The sequence below is a fragment of the Dendropsophus ebraccatus genome, chromosome 14, assembly GCF_027789765.1.
Source record: "Dendropsophus ebraccatus isolate aDenEbr1 chromosome 14, aDenEbr1.pat, whole genome shotgun sequence".
Taxonomy (NCBI): domain Eukaryota; kingdom Metazoa; phylum Chordata; class Amphibia; order Anura; family Hylidae; genus Dendropsophus; species Dendropsophus ebraccatus.
In genome coordinates this window covers 54,117,417-54,136,828 of record NC_091467.1, presented here as the reverse complement: position 1 = coordinate 54,136,828, position 19,412 = coordinate 54,117,417, and the positions used below count along the sequence as shown (strand labels likewise).

At 44.7% G+C, this 19,412-nt stretch overlaps 5 non-coding genes and 2 pseudogenes across 5 annotated transcripts in view; all 7 read right to left on the bottom strand.

The window, feature by feature from the left end:
- Nucleotides 1-376: 376 nt before the first annotated feature.
- Nucleotides 377-567, bottom strand: LOC138773288 (U2 spliceosomal RNA). The gene has a single exon (XR_011359996.1). It is a non-coding gene; the product is annotated as a U2 spliceosomal RNA (small nuclear RNA).
- A 962-nt stretch (nt 568-1,529) lies between these two features.
- On the bottom strand, nt 1,530-1,715 carry LOC138773535 (U2 spliceosomal RNA). Its single transcript, XR_011360175.1, has one exon. It is a non-coding gene; the product is annotated as a U2 spliceosomal RNA (small nuclear RNA).
- A 6,206-nt stretch (nt 1,716-7,921) lies between these two features.
- Nucleotides 7,922-8,141, bottom strand: LOC138773562 (U2 spliceosomal RNA; annotated as a pseudogene).
- A 5,865-nt stretch (nt 8,142-14,006) lies between these two features.
- LOC138773618 (U2 spliceosomal RNA) lies at nt 14,007-14,227 on the bottom strand (annotated as a pseudogene).
- Nucleotides 14,228-16,629: 2,402 nt separating this feature from the next.
- Nucleotides 16,630-16,828, bottom strand: LOC138773509 (U2 spliceosomal RNA). The gene has a single exon (XR_011360158.1). It is a non-coding gene; the product is annotated as a U2 spliceosomal RNA (small nuclear RNA).
- A 1,375-nt stretch (nt 16,829-18,203) lies between these two features.
- On the bottom strand, nt 18,204-18,403 carry LOC138773146 (U2 spliceosomal RNA). The gene has a single exon (XR_011359884.1). It is a non-coding gene; the product is annotated as a U2 spliceosomal RNA (small nuclear RNA).
- A 958-nt stretch (nt 18,404-19,361) lies between these two features.
- The window catches only part of LOC138773287 (U2 spliceosomal RNA), a 191-nt gene continuing 140 nt past the window's right edge, over nt 19,362-19,412 (bottom strand). The window contains exon 1 of the small nuclear RNA XR_011359995.1: nt 19,362-19,412. This exon is cut by the window's right edge and continues 140 nt beyond it. This is a non-coding gene — a small nuclear RNA (U2 spliceosomal RNA).

The window sequence follows — 19,412 nt, the reverse complement described above, 5'->3', positions numbered from 1 at the left end:
AGGAAACGGTTTAATAAACTGCACCTACCTTTCCACCTACCTGCTCGGTCGCTTGACCGGCTGCAACTGAGCTGCTTGTTGTGCTGGCAGCTGTGTATAGCAGCAAAGCCTTGATGACATCACGTCCCGCGATGACATCACCAGCACTGGCCCGGCAGCCAAGTTGTAAACAACTCTGCCAGTTGGTTGCCATGGCAACAGAGGCCAGCAAGTCTTGGACAAACAAACTTTTCGTAGCCACACTCGGGCTAATTTTTCGGGGTCGGTCCACCTGCGCACAACACACTCGAGGGATGTTTCTTGCAAAACAGTAGTTTCAGGTGCAGCCGGCTTGTTTCCTTCTTCATTCTTTTGCTCTGTTTTTTGCAAACTCATTAGGGGGTGCACTGAACCTGGAGGCACTGCAATACCAGGTCAATGCCTGGAGAGGACAGAGCAAGCTCTTTTTCCATCTCCCTGTTCTAAAAATCCATTTAATATATGGTCCCCAGATAGGGGACGTATCAGATATTAAACTGATAAGAACAGATACTACACTTGATCTTAGCCAAAAGGCCGAGAAGCGATGGCCACAACGGTTTCCCGAAAACTCCCCTTCTCGGACACCACGTCCTTCTTGTTAAGGCGAAGCCAGACATACATACCCTATTATGCGCTCCACCCTCTCAGATGGCGGACCGGACGTGCTTTCACACTGCATCTCCTATTGCCTAGCACTGCCTCTGTCTTCCTTTCTGCTCTCAAATCTGAATAGCTCCACCCCCCAATCACACTGCGTCTGCTTCCACCTGATGGATGGCAGACATACACGTCTCTGTCTCTGTCTCCGTCTCTGTCTGGCATACATGACATGCAGCTAGCTCTTTGGCTGGCTGTCTCTGTAGCTGGCTGGCTGTCTCTGTGGCTGGCTGCCTAGCTGGCTAGCTTATTATTAGTACCTACCTACCTACCTACCTATCTATCTATCTATCTATCTATCTATCTATCTATCTATCTATCTATCTATCTAATCTATCCTATCTATCCTATCTATTCTATCTAATGTATCTAATCTATCTATCAAAGAACATGGAGGGTGAATTCTCCCAGCTGGAGCCGTAGGCAGGCAGCATCAGCAGGATACATCGGCCGGCCACCAGGAAATCAAATCCAAAGGAAACGGTTTAATAAACTGCACCTACCTTTCCACCTACCTGCTCGGTCGCTTGACCGGCTGCAACTGAGCTGCTTGTTGTGCTGGCAGCTGTGTATAGCAGCAAAGCCTTGATGACATCACGTCCCGCGATGACATCACCAGCACTGGCCCGGCAGCCAAGTTGTAAACAACTCTGCCAGTTGGTTGCCATGGCAACAGAGGCCAGCAAGTCTTGGACAAACAAACTTTTCGTAGCCACACTCGGGCTAATTTTTCGGGGTCGGTCCACCTGCGCACAACACACTCGAGGGATGTTTCTTGCAAAACAGTAGTTTCAGGTGCAGCCGGCTTGTTTCCTTCTTCATTCTTTTGCTCTGTTTTTTGCAAACTCATTAGGGGGTGCACTGAACCTGGAGGCACTGCAATACCAGGTCAATGCCTGGAGAGGACAGAGCAAGCTCTTTTTCCATCTCCCTGTTCTAAAAATCCATTTAATATATGGTCCCCAGATAGGGGACGTATCAGATATTAAACTGATAAGAACAGATTTTTTTTTTAAGTTGAATACCCACATTGGGGTAAACTTTATTAAAACGTATAATTACTTATAATAACATAAAGATGTTTACAAGAAAAAATTACATAAAATCACATAAAATTACATAAAATTCTCAAGTAAATACATCTATAATAAAAGGGCACTTGGTGGCATTACAATACAGAGCTCCATTCAGATAAAAACCATTTTTTACATAAAAAAGGAGAGTTCTTTTTATCTACCATAAAATATTTGTACATTTCATTAAAAGCAATGCTTAAAACGTCATTCACAGATAAAATCTCGTGTTTAAACACTAAAATATTCCTGGCCGCCCACAGAGCTGCTTTGACGCTATTTATGGTCTTCCATGCCATTACTTTTTGAGTCCGTGTAGGGCATTCCAGACATCCAAATAAAATCGCATCATGGCTTAGTCGTTGTAGTCCGGTTATCTTTAAAATCAGAGGAGTCATCTTTGTCCATATCATTTGGGTAAAAACACAAAACCAAAAAATGTGAGAAGCCGTTTCATCACCTCCGCATCCCCTCCTGGGGCATATGGCCGAGTTGGTCAATCCTCTTCGATGCTGGAATGCCCGGCATGGAAGACACTCGTGGGCGCAGCTCCAGGCCAGGTCTTTCTGTGAATTAAAAACATAGTTAGCGCTCACGTTTTTCCATATCTGTTTGCATTGTTCTTCATTAAAATGTCTAATGGGGGTAACTAAAACATCGTCTTTCAGACTCTTTAAAACCAGTTTGCTGTTTTTTAAAACTTCAACTCTTTTATTCTGTAAGTTAAAAAGGGACACTATTTTCTCTAAAATCTTATATTGTACGGGAAGGTTAAAAGCATACGGGGAACTTAAAACTGTGGAAAACCACCCATGCTTTCTCATAAAAAATCCCATGTTAAAACGACAGAAATAAGACCAGTAAGTATCCTTAAAAAGAGCATTAAAACAAACACAAAAGAATCTGATTAAAAGAAATGTCTTAAAATCTGGGAAATCTTTACCACCCATTACCTTTGGTTTTAAAACCACCTCTCTCCTTAGTTTCTCCATCTTGGAGCTCCAAAAAAAAGTAAAACAAACCTTGATAATTTTTCCCAACATGCGGTCTGATGGAGGAAAAACAACACTTAAATATAATAAAATAGGTAAAATCACAGACTTTGTAATTAAAACCTTTCCCTCCATCGTTAGTTTCCTCATATTCCACATGCAAATTTTTTTGTTTACCTTTTGTGCCACCAAGTCCCAACTAGTAAAACCATTATTAGACTCATTGAAGGAGACCCCTAAAATCTGCACCGAATCCACTACGGGAATGGGGATATCTTCTAAAACAGTGTTTCCAATATTCAAGATGCTGCTTTTATTAAAATTAACTTTAAAACCGGAGGAGTCACAAAAATATTGGATTCGTTTTAGGGTTTTTCGAAGCGACGGGGCGTCCCTGCATAGTACCGCCACATCATCCATGTACCCCACTACCTTCGCCTCCAATCCCCCCCCGCCCGGCAGGGGGATTCCTCGGATTTGTCGGTCACTTCGTATCATACATAAAAGAGGCTCAATCGCACATATGAAGAGTAGTGGGGACAAGGGACACCCCTGCTTCACCCCGGAGTTTAAAAAGACGTCTTGAGTCTTAAAACCGTTAACTAAAATTTTACTGGTGCAGTTGTCATAAAATGCTTTTAGGGACTGTATAAAACCTTCAGGGATACCCATTTTTCTTAAAACCTTAAAAAGATAAAAATGAGAGACTCTATCAAAGGCTTTCTCAAAATCTACGGATAAAATAGCCATTCTACCCAGTCTCTCTTTCGTGTAATGAATGGAATCTTTTAAAAGGTTTAAATTATCTGTTATGCTCCTCCCGGGTACTCCACAAACCTGGTTGGGGTGGATAACTTTATCGATGACAGACTTTAATCTATTTGCACATATTTTGGCCATTATCTTGTAGTCACTATTTAGTAAAGTGATGGGCCTCCAGTTTTTAATGTCTGTTTTTTCTCCTTTTTTATAAAGTAAAGAGACTTCTCCTTTCTTCCAGGAGCCCGGGAGAGTTTTGGAGTTAAAAACTTCAGAAAGAAGTGCAAGCAGATCATCTTTTAAAACGCCATAAAAGATAACATAAAACTCCATGGGTATCCCATCAGGGCCAGGGACTTTACCTTTCTTAAAACTTTTGGTGGTCTCTAAAATCTCCTGCTCCGAGATGCCCTGTAATAAAAAATTTTGGGAGACAGGATCTAAAACGTTATTAAGCTCCTTCAATGAGTCATTCATAAAATCACAATTAATATCTTTTGTGTTAAAAAGATCTGCATAAAACTCATACACCTTTTCTAAAATACCTGGTGGGTCTGTTTTCCCGTCTATTTCATCGATCAGGGTATGCTTGTCATTGATTTTCTTAAAAAAGTACCTGGAGCAGGTCTCGTTCTCTTCAAGATGTTGCACTTTTGAACGGAATATAATTTCTTTCCCCCTCTGCTCCAGGCACTGGGAGATCTCTTTCTTTATCTCTGCGATCTCTTTGTCTACCTGCATACCCTGATCTCTGAATTTGTATTGCGTCTGCAGACGGGTATTAAGTTGATTAAAAAACTCTTTCTTCTCTTTGGCCTTTTTAACCCCAGCTTTAATAAAAAAGTTTTTAATTTTTTGTTTCATCTTTTCCCACCAGGCTATAATGGGGATGTTGGAGTTTCTTACCCGTCTGCAGCGCTTATAAAAGGTGATGAAATCGGATAAAATCTGCGGATCATTTAAAAGGGACACGTTTAACTTCCAGGCTCTTTTTCCCACTTTCTTCTCTTTGTCACATTTCACTTTAAAAGATAATAATTTATGGTCAGATAAAACATTAGACATAAGATCGCATTTAAAAGGCAGTATCTGATAAGAGCAAAATATAAAATCAATCCTGGAGCGACAGTTCCTGTTACCCCAGGTCACGCCGGCCTCCTCTGGTAAGTTACTATTACATTTTTTAAAAACGTCCGTTAACTTAAAATCTATAGTAACATTTTTCAGCATACCAGAGGTTTTATCGTAGTTTCTGCTTGTACTGCTAGAGAACCGGCGTTCCCCCTTTAAAACACAATTAAAATCCCCTGCTAAAATCAGTGGATCCGAGTTGTTTAAAAAAAGAGGTAAAACTTCCAGCATACTTGCTCTTTCATTTTTGTCTGGTGACCCATAAAAATTTAAAAACTGCCATTTAATACCGTCTATAAAAGCTTTGACCAATAAAATCCTGCCTGGTAAAATTTCATTAAAACTTTCAATTAAAACGTTCCCTTTGAATAAAATGGCGACACCTGCGGATTTTGACTCGTTCGACCCGGACCAGACAGATGGCCCGAGTCTCCAATCTTCTTTGTATTTCTTGTAATTTCTGTTGTGTGGGATGCAGCACTCCTGTAGGAAAAAAACTGAGGCGGTAAAAACAGACAGGTAATTAAAAAGGGCAGCTCTTCTTCTCTGGGAATGCAGGCTTCTCACATTAAAAGAAATACCGGACAATTCAGCCATGGGGGTGATAAAAATTTTTCTGTCTTTAGCCCGAGCTCAGCCTCAGCAGTCCTCAGCGAAGCCGGAGACCCCACTCGAGCTCTCGTAGCCCCCCGCTTCGGAATCGACCGTCAACATGGATGCGGGAGAGGAGCTTGCGTCGCTCAAATGCCCCCCCTCCACACCTGAGGCAGTTACTGTATATGGACCCCAAACCGACTCCATGGGCACTGTGTGAGCAGCGGCTTCACTTTCCGGCCCCTCCGCCGGGGCCGGCATCTTACTTTCTGATGTCTCAGGTATCTCATTTATCTCGGAGGTGGTTGCCTCTGGTTCCCCCACCGGGCAAGGAGGAGGAGAGGCTTTTGGTGGCACCCCAAGGGGAGCGTCCACTGGGTTCCCTTCCGGTACTACCATCGGCTCCCCTTTTACCACCTCCGAGATACGCTTTGCGCCTTTTTGTAGCCGCTGCTCCGCCCGGGTCCTCTGCCTCAGGGACAGGTGGGCCTGTATTTGGCCGCAGCCCCTGGTCAGCCTCCGCCGGGGTATCCGCGGCCCCAGTTGCCTGGGGAGGTATCCCCGTCGGCCGACCGTTGGCTCTCCGCTTAGCCCTCCTTTCTTTAGGGCTGTCATCACCTGTTTGGAGGGGGGCTTCAGATGTGTCCATACCTTCTGCTTCCTCTCCCTGTTGGGGGGCTGGTTGGTCTTCCGGCTGCTTCGAACTCTTTGGCTGCTGCTCAGGCCTCCCCATGGCACGACTTCTGTGTGGACAAAAAGCAAAGAGGTGACCAACTCGGTGACAGTTACGGCAAGTTTTTCCCAGTGGACAATTCTTAGCCTCATGAGAAGAGCTGCCACAATTCCTACAGGTGCTTTCGCAATCCTCCTTGGTGTGACCGTACTTGTGACACATTCGGCAAAAGGGTGGCATTCCTGTAAAATATATATCTCCTGTCATCTCTCCTAGTTTGAAGCGGGCTGGCGGCAATTTGACTCCTCCGGGTGTAGCAGCATCTTTAAAACAAGTCACACGAAATCTCCATTTTGAAGTCCAGACCCCAACTTCATTCATTATTTTCCCCAGACATTGGACCGACTTAAAATATACAGATAAAAACGATTTAATTTCATCAAGATCAGCAAACGGGCAGTACATCTTCACTACTATCAGCTTGGAAATATCTAAAACATGTTCCACAAATTTAATACCTTCAAGTCTGGGGTCTTTCTTGTCAGGGATTGCCGCCATTAGATCCTGGAAAATGCCACCTTGCGTAAAAGTAAAATCGTATATTCTTCTCCTTGGATAATCTTGAACAGCCAGGATCTCCCGCTTCTGAATGTTAAAAACGTCTACAAGCACGGTCTCCACCAAGTATTTCAATCCGCAGGTCGTCGCCTTTTCCTCCGTCACGATGATTCTCACGGTGTTCTTGATTCGGGCATAGCCCGGTATCCCATCTGAATCAAAATCCATGATGGGTTTGTGCGTCAGATAGCCACGTTACAATGCAACGTAACCAAATTCCTCTTATGCCCGCCGGCAGTCAGAGGTTGGGGGGGGGATCGCAACTCGTTGCCCCGGACTAAGCCTCTCTCCCAATAGCTGCAAGGGGGTTAAGTCCCACCACAAGGGAAAGGACGATCCCCCAAGGCAGAGAGAGAGGGTACCGGAGCACCTTCGGACCAGACCAAGGCAGTGCCGGATACGAATAAACAGCACTACACTTGATCTTAGCCAAAAGGCCGAGAAGCGATGGCCACAACGGTTTCCCGAAAACTCCCCTTCTCGGACACCACGTCCTTCTTGTTAAGGCGAAGCCAGACATACATACCCTATTATGCGCTCCACCCTCTCAGATGGCGGACCGGACGTGCTTTCACACTGCATCTCCTATTGCCTAGCACTGCCTCTGTCTTCCTTTCTGCTCTCAAATCTGAATAGCTCCACCCCCCAATCACACTGCGTCTGCTTCCACCTGATGGATGGCAGACATACACGTCTCTGTCTCTGTCTCCGTCTCTGTCTGGCATACATGACATGCAGCTAGCTCTTTGGCTGGCTGTCTCTGTAGCTGGCTGGCTGTCTCTGTGGCTGGCTGCCTAGCTGGCTAGCTTATTATTAGTACCTACCTACCTACCTACCTATCTATCTATCTATCTATCTATCTATCTATCTATCTATCTATCTAATCTATCCTATCTATCCTATCTATTCTATCTAATGTATCTAATCTATCTATCAAAGAACATGGAGGGTGAATTCTCCCAGCTGGAGCCGTAGGCAGGCAGCATCAGCAGGATACATCGGCCGGCCACCAGGAAATCAAATCCAAAGGAAACGGTTTAATAAACTGCACCTACCTTTCCACCTACCTGCTCGGTCGCTTGACCGGCTGCAACTGAGCTGCTTGTTGTGCTGGCAGCTGTGTATAGCAGCAAAGCCTTGATGACATCACGTCCCGCGATGACATCACCAGCACTGGCCCGGCAGCCAAGTTGTAAACAACTCTGCCAGTTGGTTGCCATGGCAACAGAGGCCAGCAAGTCTTGGACAAACAAACTTTTCGTAGCCACACTCGGGCTAATTTTTCGGGGTCGGTCCACCTGCGCACAACACACTCGAGGGATGTTTCTTGCAAAACAGTAGTTTCAGGTGCAGCCGGCTTGTTTCCTTCTTCATTCTTTTGCTCTGTTTTTTGCAAACTCATTAGGGGGTGCACTGAACCTGGAGGCACTGCAATACCAGGTCAATGCCTGGAGAGGACAGAGCAAGCTCTTTTTCCATCTCCCTGTTCTAAAAATCCATTTAATATATGGTCCCCAGATAGGGGACGTATCAGATATTAAACTGATAAGAACAGATTTTTTTTTTTTTTTTTTTTTTTTTTTTTTTTTTTTTTTTAAACCACTCAGATTGGTTAAAAGCGAAAAACAGCAAAAACTGTTTTAATCACAATCGCCACTCCAACCATCTCATCATAATGGTCATTTTGTTCATTTGAAAACACACAAGAAAAGGAAAAACACCGTGATACTACAACCCTATACACTACTTACATATACATATTTTCCTACTTATTTACATACTTATTTACATACTTATTTACATATAGTACACCTAAACTTTCACCAAAAACCTCCACTTTCTGAATTTCCACACACCCTCACTATCTACGTCACCACCATGCTGTTTATCCCATAAATATATCACATACAATCTAGACAATATCAACCTCAAACATTCGTTAACCGATACAACCTTCCTCCTAAACACACACAAATTCCTCACATCCCATAAGCTCTCCATCACACACGCCAAAATTAGCCACATCACTCTCTCCTTAATCTTGCTCGATGCACCCATACCAAACATTGCCACTCTCCAGTCTATAAAGGTCACACCAGCTAGCTCCCTAACCAAGCCACCCACTCCTTTCCATACATTATACGCAAAATCACAGTCCCACATCACATGTCTCACCGACTCATTTGACCCACAACCATCCCTTGGACACACCTCATATCTAATCAAGTCACGCCTCTTCTGTACTTGTCTCACCGGTAAAATATCATGCAAAGCCATCCATACCACATCATGCTGTTTATTTGACATGCCACTCACCCTCATTTTTTTCCAAACTGCCAACGCCTCATCCGCCCTTAACCCACCAATATTACACACCAACTCTCCTGCATCTATCTTCTTCAACACTTTCTTTTTCTCCTTAAAATCCTTCACAGGCACACTTAACAAATCAAACTCTATCACAAATTTTTCCACTCTCATATACCACACAGGGCACTTAAAGGCTACAGGCACTCTTACATCCCATTCCATCCACTTTAGACCATACAACATCCATCCAGCCATATACCGAATCATGCATCCTGCCTTACTCCCTTTCTCCAACAATACAACCATAACCTTGATATAACTCAGCCCCAAAAAGATCTGAAAATTTGGGAAACCCAACCCTCCATGCTCACATGACTTATATACATACTCCCTTTTCAGTCTCTCCATCCTACTACCCCACAGAAACGTAAAACATAACTTCTCCGCCTTCTTTATCTTTCGTACCGCAAAGGGAAACACATTCGCACAAAAAAGCAAAATAGGCAAAATCACTGCTTTCACAACCAGCACCTTCCCCACCAAAGTCAGTTCACGCATCCTCCAAAAATTCAACTTTCGTTCAATCCGACCCCCACATTCGTCCCAACTTTCATTCCCTTTCAAATCATCATTAAACTGAATCCCCAAAATTTTTATTGCCCCCACCTCACACTCCACTCCATCCATCTTAACATTCTTATCCCCAAAACACTTAAAAACACATTTATTCCAATTTATTCTGAATGCAGATGCCCCACAAAAAATATCCAGCCACAATTTTGCTCTGTTCATACTCGCCATATTATCACTCACCACCACAATATCATCCATATAACCCAGCACCTTTACATTCTTACCCGCACTCCCCGGAATCAACAATCCTCTCATCAGCTTATCTTTCCTTACACAACACAACAGAGGCTCAATCACACTTACAAACAATATCGGGGACATCGGGCAGCCTTGCCTAACCCCCGACCTTACACTCACTTTCCCACTCAGGACACCATTAATCAACACCTCACTTGTCACATCTGTATACAAACCTCTCACTATATTTACAAACTTCCTTGGAAAACCCATTCTCCCCAACACTCTAAACATAAAATCATGCGAAACCCTATCAAAAGCCTTTTCAAAATCCACAGCCAAGACCATACACTTCTGTTTTCTATCCATACTGTCACCAAACAGATCCCTCAACAAAAGCAAATTATCAGTCATACTCCTCCCAGGAATTGCACACACCTGATCCTCACCAATCACCTGCTCAACCACATCACGCATACGCCCAGACACAATCTTACTAAAAACTTTATAATCGGCATTAAGCAAAGTAATCGGTCTCCAGTTCCCCAGAACCGCTTTATTCCCTTTTTTATGTATCAGAACTACCACACCTTCTTTCATTGAATCACTCAAACAGTCATTTTTCCATATATATTGACACACCTCCACCATATCCATACCCACAATCTCCCATGCTTTCACATATAACTCAATCGGAATCCCATCCTTTCCTGGCGTTTTATTTTTCTTTGCACTCATCACCGCACTTTTGACTTCCTCCATGGTCACCTCCTCACATAGCAGCTCCCCATCACTCTCCTTAAGCTTACTCTCCAGACCATTTAGTACCTCACTCACCAGACCCTCATCAATCCACTTATGCCCATATAAATCACCATAAAAACTCTCCACCTCTCTTATAACCTGCTCTCCAACCACACACTTCCCATCCTTGTTCATAACCTCATCCATCTCATTCCTCCTTCCACACACTTTCTTAAAGAAAAACCTTGTGCACTTCTCATTTTTATCCAGATATTCTATTTTTGATCTATAAATTATTTCTTTACCTCTTTCATCCATCATTTTCTTCATTTCTCTCTTTGCATCCTCCAACAAATCACTTACATCCACCCCACTCATATTTAACTTATGCAACCAATCAATCCTTACATTTAAATCACTATATTTTTTTCTTATCACACCCGCCTTTTTATACCCCCATTTCCGAAAGAATTTTTTACATTCTTCTTTCATCCAATCCCACCAATCTAATATACTCTCAAACCCATGCTTCCTATCCTTCCACCTCATATAAGCATATCTAAAATCATTCATCACTTTTTCATCTTCCAACAACTTTACATTTAATTTCCATACACCTTTACCATATACTCCTTTAACCTCACATGCAAATTCAGCTCTCAAACACTCATGATCAGAAAAAGGTACAACTTGTTGAGAATACCCCAGACACTCCAAACTTTTAGAAGCGAAAATGAAATCAATCCTAGACTCCACCCCTCCTCTATCCGCCCTATATGTAGCAGGTGGTGACTTACCCACCACCCTCACAGCTGTGTCAAACAAAAGAAAATCAGAAACCAAACGATTCAAACTCCGCCCCGTGATATCCAACCCAGCACCATCTGTAACACAATTAAAATCTCCCGCCATAATCACAGGAATCCTCCCTGGCAAAAAAAGACACACTTTCTCCAACAACTTAACCCTTTCTTCCTTCCCCGTAGGAGCATACACATTACAAACCCTCAACTTCATACCCTTATAAACCACCACCGCTACAATACACCTCCCTACCTCCACCACAACATAACTCTCCAATTTAACCTCCCTACTCCCCAACAAAATCCCAACACCATCATTTTTATTCAAATTTGATCCAGACCATACATATTGTCCATGCGGCCAATCTTGGTCCCCCAAGGACTCTGCAATGCCACACTCCTGCAAACAAAACACATCAGCCCCTAGACTTTTTACATAGTCCAGGACTGCCGCTCGCCTGGCCTTGGATTTAATCTGTCTCACATTTAGGGATAAGACATTACATGCAGTTTTGGTTTCCATGTTCTTATGCGGCATGCCAGCGGACTATAAACTCCCCACCTTTCTCTCATCCTTCTCCTTCTGGAAACTGGCAGCTTAAGGTAAAGGCCGAGGTCTCTGCTTCTCCTAAAAAAGGAGCCTCATTTGGGATAGATGACACAGGATACACCGTGTCCCGTCCGGGACTCACACCAGCCTCACTTGCTGGAGACAAAGCAACTCTAGCTCTTTTAGGAGCTATATTCAGCTCCTCTTCCAGGGGCCTTGTGGCAGAAAAGTCGCCCTGACCGCCATCTCCACCTTCCCGCTCTGCCGGGCTTTCACTCCAAGAAAGAGCGGGAGTTTCAGGCTCAGAGCCTTCCACCTCCCCCTCTCCTTGTATGCCAACACCACTTGCAATTTCATTTTCCGCTGAGGTCACTTCCATCGACTCCTCCACCTCCACCTGTCGCTCACCTCGGGCCTCTTCCCGGCCTGCACCAACCACCTCTGCATATTGCTTCCTCACACGCATTTTACAGTCTCTGAACACATGCCCTTCTTTGCCACAAACATTACACACAATAGCATTCTTGCAATCTCTGGAGAAATGCCCATCTTGCTGGCAACGCCCACACTTTACCTCCTTACATACATCATCCTCCTGTGTGTGGCCAAAACTCTTGCACTTACGGCAGAACCTGGGTGCATTCGGGAAGAACAAGTAGCCTCTGTCCCTCCCGATGGCAAAGTTCAGAGGTGGGTAATAAATACCACCAGGACTCTCTGGGTCCTCACGAAAGATGACAAAAAACTTGTATTTACCTGTCCACAAGCGCTCGCTATTCAACACCTTGTGGGAGAAACTAACTCCCGAACAATATTTCCTCAGGAAAGCCACAATGTCTTCTTTTGGTACATAAGGATTATACATGAATACAACCAAGGGAACTTCTCTCCTGCTGTATAACACTGTGAAGGTTAACCCATCCAGGCTGGACTCACCAGATTTCTCTTGGAGCGTGCGGTACAGCTGATGACAATGAGCTATGGTCGTCAATACCAACACAAAGGTACCTTTCCTGGGATCTTGCAAACAAAGGATGTCGTCATACTTCACATTCAGAGTATTGTACAATACATCTTGCACCATTACCTGAAGATTAAAATGCTCCTCCTTTCCAGCCTCCACGTTGATCCGAAATGCATTCTTGACCCGGGGTTCTCCGGTCTCCGCATAGCGCACGATGACGCCCATGGTGATCGCCTCCTCCGTCCTCAGCCGCTCCCAGCGGGAGCTAAGCCTCCGACACCTTCCAGCCCGACACAAGTGCAGCAGATACTACACCTGATCTTAGCCAAAAGGCCGAGAAGCGATGGCCACAACGGTTTCCCGAAAACTCCCCTTCTCGGACACCACGTCCTTCTTGTTAAGGCGAAGCCAGACATACATACCCTATTATGCGCTCCACCCTCTCAGATGGCGGACCGGACGTGCTTTCACACTGCATCTCCTATTGCCTAGCACTGCCTCTGTCTTCCTTTCTGCTCTCAAATCTGAATAGCTCCACCCCCCAATCACACTGCGTCTGCTTCCACCTGATGGATGGCAGACATACACGTCTCTGTCTCTGTCTCCGTCTCTGTCTGGCATACATGACATGCAGCTAGCTCTTTGGCTGGCTGTCTCTGTAGCTGGCTGGCTGTCTCTGTGGCTGGCTGCCTAGCTGGCTAGCTTATTATTAGTACCTACCTACCTACCTACCTACCTATCTATCTATCTATCTATCTATCTATCTATCTATCTATCTATCTATCTAATCTATCCTATCTATCCTATCTATTCTATCTAATGTATCTAATCTATCTATCAAAGAACATGGAGGGTGAATTCTCCCAGCTGGAGCCGTAGGCAGGCAGCATCAGCAGGATACATCGGCCGGCCACCAGGAAATCAAATCCAAAGGAAACGGTTTAATAAACTGCACCTACCTTTCCACCTACCTGCTCGGTCGCTTGACCGGCTGCAACTGAGCTGCTTGTTGTGCTGGCAGCTGTGTATAGCAGCAAAGCCTTGATGACATCACGTCCCGCGATGACATCACCAGCACTGGCCCGGCAGCCAAGTTGTAAACAACTCTGCCAGTTGGTTGCCATGGCAACAGAGGCCAGCAAGTCTTGGACAAACAAACTTTTCGTAGCCACACTCGGGCTAATTTTTCGGGGTCGGTCCACCTGCGCACAACACACTCGAGGGATGTTTCTTGCAAAACAGTAGTTTCAGGTGCAGCCGGCTTGTTTCCTTCTTCATTCTTTTGCTCTGTTTTTTGCAAACTCATTAGGGGGTGCACTGAACCTGGAGGCACTGCAATACCAGGTCAATGCCTGGAGAGGACAGAGCAAGCTCTTTTTCCATCTCCCTGTTCTAAAAATCCATTTAATATATGGTCCCCAGATAGGGGACGTATCAGATATTAAACTGATAAGAACAGATTTTTTTTTTTTTTTTTTTTTTTTTTTTTTTTTTTTTTTTTTTTAAAGTTGATTATCCAAAAGGATAACAACCAATTTTATTAAAAAACAAAAGCTTACAACAACAAAAAATAACTTTGCAAACAATACACAAAACAAACAAAGAAAACTTCTATCTTCTACACAAAGAAACAAAACTATCATATAACTTTATACCAGAAAAAAAAAACAAAAAAACCCCCAACAAATTATATTACCCTCTCAAACCACCCTTGAAAGCAAGATATGTCAATACACGGAACATACTAGGTGATATAGAACGTGTCTCTTCTACTCGCTTTCTTATATGAGCAGGTACATTATAGAACTCAAAGAACCCTTTTATATCTTTTATCATGCTGTCTTTTGCTTTTTCCTCTACTCTGCCGTAAAAACTCCTCCTTTCTAGCGAAGCTATATGCTCCCAATCTTCCAGAGACACAACCTCCTGATCCCTACTTCCTTCCTCTGAAGGTGACCTAACTATCTTTTTCTTTTTTTCCCCCTCTCTAGGAGTCTCCTCTACCTCTCTGGGAGCCCTTCTAACTGCAGGCTCTATATTTTCCTCCCGCCGCAGACTATCACTTTCTCCAACTACTACCTGACCCTCCTCCTTCTCCTTCTCCTCCTTCTCCTCCTTCTCCTCCTTCTCCCTCCCCCGCTTCTTTCTAAGTGGACATGCCGCATACAGGTGGCCATCATTCCCACATAAGTGGCAAACCTTCTGTTTCTCACAGGAATCAGCTGAATGTCCTTCCGTTTGGCATTTTGCACAAAACAATACCGTACAATGCTCTTTCACATGTCCATATTTTTTACATTTACGACAAAACTCTTCCATTCCCGAATAGAACAAGTCTCCATTGACAGTTCCAATTTTGAAACGGCCTGGAGGCACACAAATCTTTCCATTTTCCATTTCTTTAAACTTCACAGCGAACCTCCACTTCATTGTCCATATCCCGAACAAGTTCAAGATTTTCCCCTTGGAAACAACTTCCTCGCAGTACTGCGCCAGGAACAACGAAATTTCCTCCTCCTCCACATAAGGGCTGTATATCCGCACAGTTATCAGTCTTTGTCGCCTCGGAAAATGAGATATTATATCAATACCATTCAGTATAGCATTTCCCTTACAACATTCAGTCTTACCCATCAGATAACTGTAATCCTCTTCTGAAGTTAGTACCAGGTCGTACACTCCACGCTTTGGAAATTCCAGCAGGGCCAGGATCTGACTCCTCTGCAAACCGAAGAGCTTGAAGAAAATCTCCTCCACCAGGAAAACAAGTCCCCGCTCTTTCTTTCCAGGGTCTCTCAGTATAAAACGACATCCATTTCTGATCTTTGCATATCCCGGGACTTCCTCTGCCGTAGTTCCATCCGCATTTATCGCTTCCATTTTCCAGGTATCGCCAACACACCATACAGGAACAGGAGCACCTCCCTTGCCAGGCAAGTAGGTGGGATCACTGATCTTAGCCAAAAGGCCGAGAAGCGATGGCCACAACGGTTTCCCGAAAACTCCCCTTCTCGGACACCACGTCCTTCTTGTTAAGGCGAAGCCAGACATACATACCCTATTATGCGCTCCACCCTCTCAGATGGCGGACCGGACGTGCTTTCACACTGCATCTCCTATTGCCTAGCACTGCCTCTGTCTTCCTTTCTGCTCTCAAATCTGAATAGCTCCACCCCCCAATCACACTGCGTCTGCTTCCACCTGATGGATGGCAGACATACACGTCTCTGTCTCTGTCTCCGTCTCTGTCTGGCATACATGACATGCAGCTAGCTCTTTGGCTGGCTGTCTCTGTAGCTGGCTGGCTGTCTCTGTGGCTGGCTGCCTAGCTGGCTAGCTTATTATTAGTACCTACCTACCTACCTACCTATCTATCTATCTATCTATCTATCTATCTATCTATCTATCTAATCTATCCTATCTATCCTATCTATTCTATCTAATGTATCTAATCTATCTATCAAAGAACATGGAGGGTGAATTCTCCCAGCTGGAGCCGTAGGCAGGCAGCATCAGCAGGATACATCGGCCGGCCACCAGGAAATCAAATCCAAAGGAAACGGTTTAATAAACTGCACCTACCTTTCCACCTACCTGCTCGGTCGCTTGACCGGCTGCAACTGAGCTGCTTGTTGTGCTGGCAGCTGTGTATAGCAGCAAAGCCTTGATGACATCACGTCCCGCGATGACATCACCAGCACTGGCCCGGCAGCCAAGTTGTAAACAACTCTGCCAGTTGGTTGCCATGGCAACAGAGGCCAGCAAGTCTTGGACAAACAAACTTTTCGTAGCCACACTCGGGCTAATTTTTCGGGGTCGGTCCACCTGCGCACAACACACTCGAGGGATGTTTCTTGCAAAACAGTAGTTTCAGGTGCAGCCGGCTTGTTTCCTTCTTCATTCTTTTGCTCTGTTTTTTGCAAACTCATTAGGGGGTGCACTGAACCTGGAGGCACTGCAATACCAGGTCAATGCCTGGAGAGGACAGAGCAAGCTCTTTTTCCATCTCCCTGTTCTAAAAATCCATTTAATATATGGTCCCCAGATAGGGGACGTATCAGATATTAAACTGATAAGAACAGATTTTTTTTTTTTTTTTTAAAACCATTCAGAATGGTTTAAAATCGATATGAACAGGAAAAACCTGCTCACATCCCCTTTTAATACTCCAACCATCTCATCATCATGGTCATTTCACTCAGAAATCAACAAACACATAAAGCTATTTTGACAAAACTTAAACATATCTATAGTAAGTAAAGAAAAAACATAGACTTACTTCAAAACCTCAAGGTCTCATTCCTCCTTTGAAAGCAAAAAAGGACAATACATGTAGCATAATACCTGTTTTTGACCCAGACTCTGATATTCTTTTCGCAATATCCGGGGGCACTTTATAGGTCTCAAAAAACCTATTCCCCTGCTTCTCCCAATGCGTAGTCACTTTACTATATAACTGGTTTAAAGAAAATGTTCTCTCTACAGAGTCTATCTGATCCCAACATTCCTGTGAGATTAACAGGTAGTCTCTCCGTTCCTCTTCTGTAAGGCACCTTCCCATCCTCCTCCTTAACTCTGCCTCTCTAGATATTGCTTTGGGTACTCTTTGAATAGAAATATCTATTTCTTCCTCCTGTTGGGGGGACTTGCCTCCACTTGCACGCTCCGTCTCTTTTTTACTTCTCTTCCCTTGTGGGGAACTACCAGCGCCCCCAGTGGGCTCTTGCCTACCTTCATGCTCCCTTCCACTTTTCTTTTTCGCAGGACAGAATGCGTATAAATGCTCTGTGCTCCCACATAGGTGACATATTTTTTTCCTATCACATGACTCAGTGGAGTGCCCTTCTCCTTGACATTTGGAACAATAGGAGACTGTGCATTGATCCTTCGTATGACCATACTGTTTGCAATTCCTGCAGAAAATCTCCATTCCCGAGAAAAACAAGTCGCCATTGACAGACCCAATCTTAAATCTTGCTGGGGGAACACATAATATATCGCTTTCCGATACCTTGAACTTCACGAGGAATCTCCATTTCATTGTCCACAAACCAAAACGATTCAGGACCTTACCCTTAGCAGCGACTTCTTCACAGTACTTCATCAGAAATGCCGAAATTTCCTCCTCCAACACATAAGGGCTATACATCCTTATTGTTATCAGTCTTTCTCTCCTCGGAAAATGAGAGGCAATGTCAATACCATTCAATATAACATCATTCCTAACACTCTCCATCTTACCCAGAAGATAGCTGTGATCCTCTTCCGAACTTAATACCAAATCGTAGATCCCTCGCCTTGGGAACTCCAAACATGCCAAGATTTGTCTCCGTTCCAGACCCAGCAATCTGAAGAAAACCTCTTCCACCAAAAAATCTAGGCCCAACTCCTTCTTCCTGGGGTCCTTCAACGTAAAACGCACCCCATTTCTAATTCTTGCGTAAGCTGGGACTTCTTCTGGCACAGTTCCATCTTCGTTGGTGGCATCCATCTTCCAAGAAAAAAAACAGCACAACCCACGATGCACCTCCCCTGCGGATGCAGGTAGGTGTGATCGCTTCCCGTTGCCTGGGGACTAAGCCGCCTGCCAAAAGCAGCAAGGAGGTAATCCTCCAAGGCCAACAGGTCGGGTACCCCAGGCACCTTCTGACCAGATCTCCTGTAGATACTACACTTGATCTTAGCCAAAAGGCCGAGAAGCGATGGCCACAACGGTTTCCCGAAAACTCCCCTTCTCGGACACCACGTCCTTCTTGTTAAGGCGAAGCCAGACATACATACCCTATTATGCGCTCCACCCTCTCAGATGGCGGACCGGACGTGCTTTCACACTGCATCTCCTATTGCCTAGCACTGCCTCTGTCTTCCTTTCTGCTCTCAAATCTGAATAGCTCCACCCCCCAATCACACTGCGTCTGCTTCCACCTGATGGATGGCAGACATACACGTCTCTGTCTCTGTCTCCGTCTCTGTCTGGCATACATGACATGCAGCTAGCTCTTTGGCTGGCTGTCTCTGTAGCTGGCTGGCTGTCTCTGTGGCTGGCTGCCTAGCTGGCTAGCTTATTATTAGTACCTACCTACCTACCTACCTATCTATCTATCTATCTATCTATCTATCTATCTATCTATCTATCTATCTAATCTATCCTATCTATCCTATCTATTCTATCTAATGTATCTAATCTATCTATCAAAGAACATGGAGGGTGAATTCTCCCAGCTGGAGCCGTAGGCAGGCAGCATCAGCAGGATACATCGGCCGGCCACCAGGAAATCAAATCCAAAGGAAACGGTTTAATAAACTGCACCTACCTTTCCACCTACCTGCTCGGTCGCTTGACCGGCTGCAACTGAGCTGCTTGTTGTGCTGGCAGCTGTGTATAGCAGCAAAGCCTTGATGACATCACGTCCCGCGATGACATCACCAGCACTGGCCCGGCAGCCAAGTTGTAAACAACTCTGCCAGTTGGTTGCCATGGCAACAGAGGCCAGCAAGTCTTGGACAAACAAACTTTTCGTAGCCACACTCGGGCTAATTTTTCGGGGTCGGTCCACCTGCGCACAACACACTCGAGGGATGTTTCTTGCAAAACAGTAGTTTCAGGTGCAGCCGGCTTGTTTCCTTCTTCATTCTTTTGCTCTGTTTTTTGCAAACTCATTAGGGGGTGCACTGAACCTGGAGGCACTGCAATACCAGGTCAATGCCTGGAG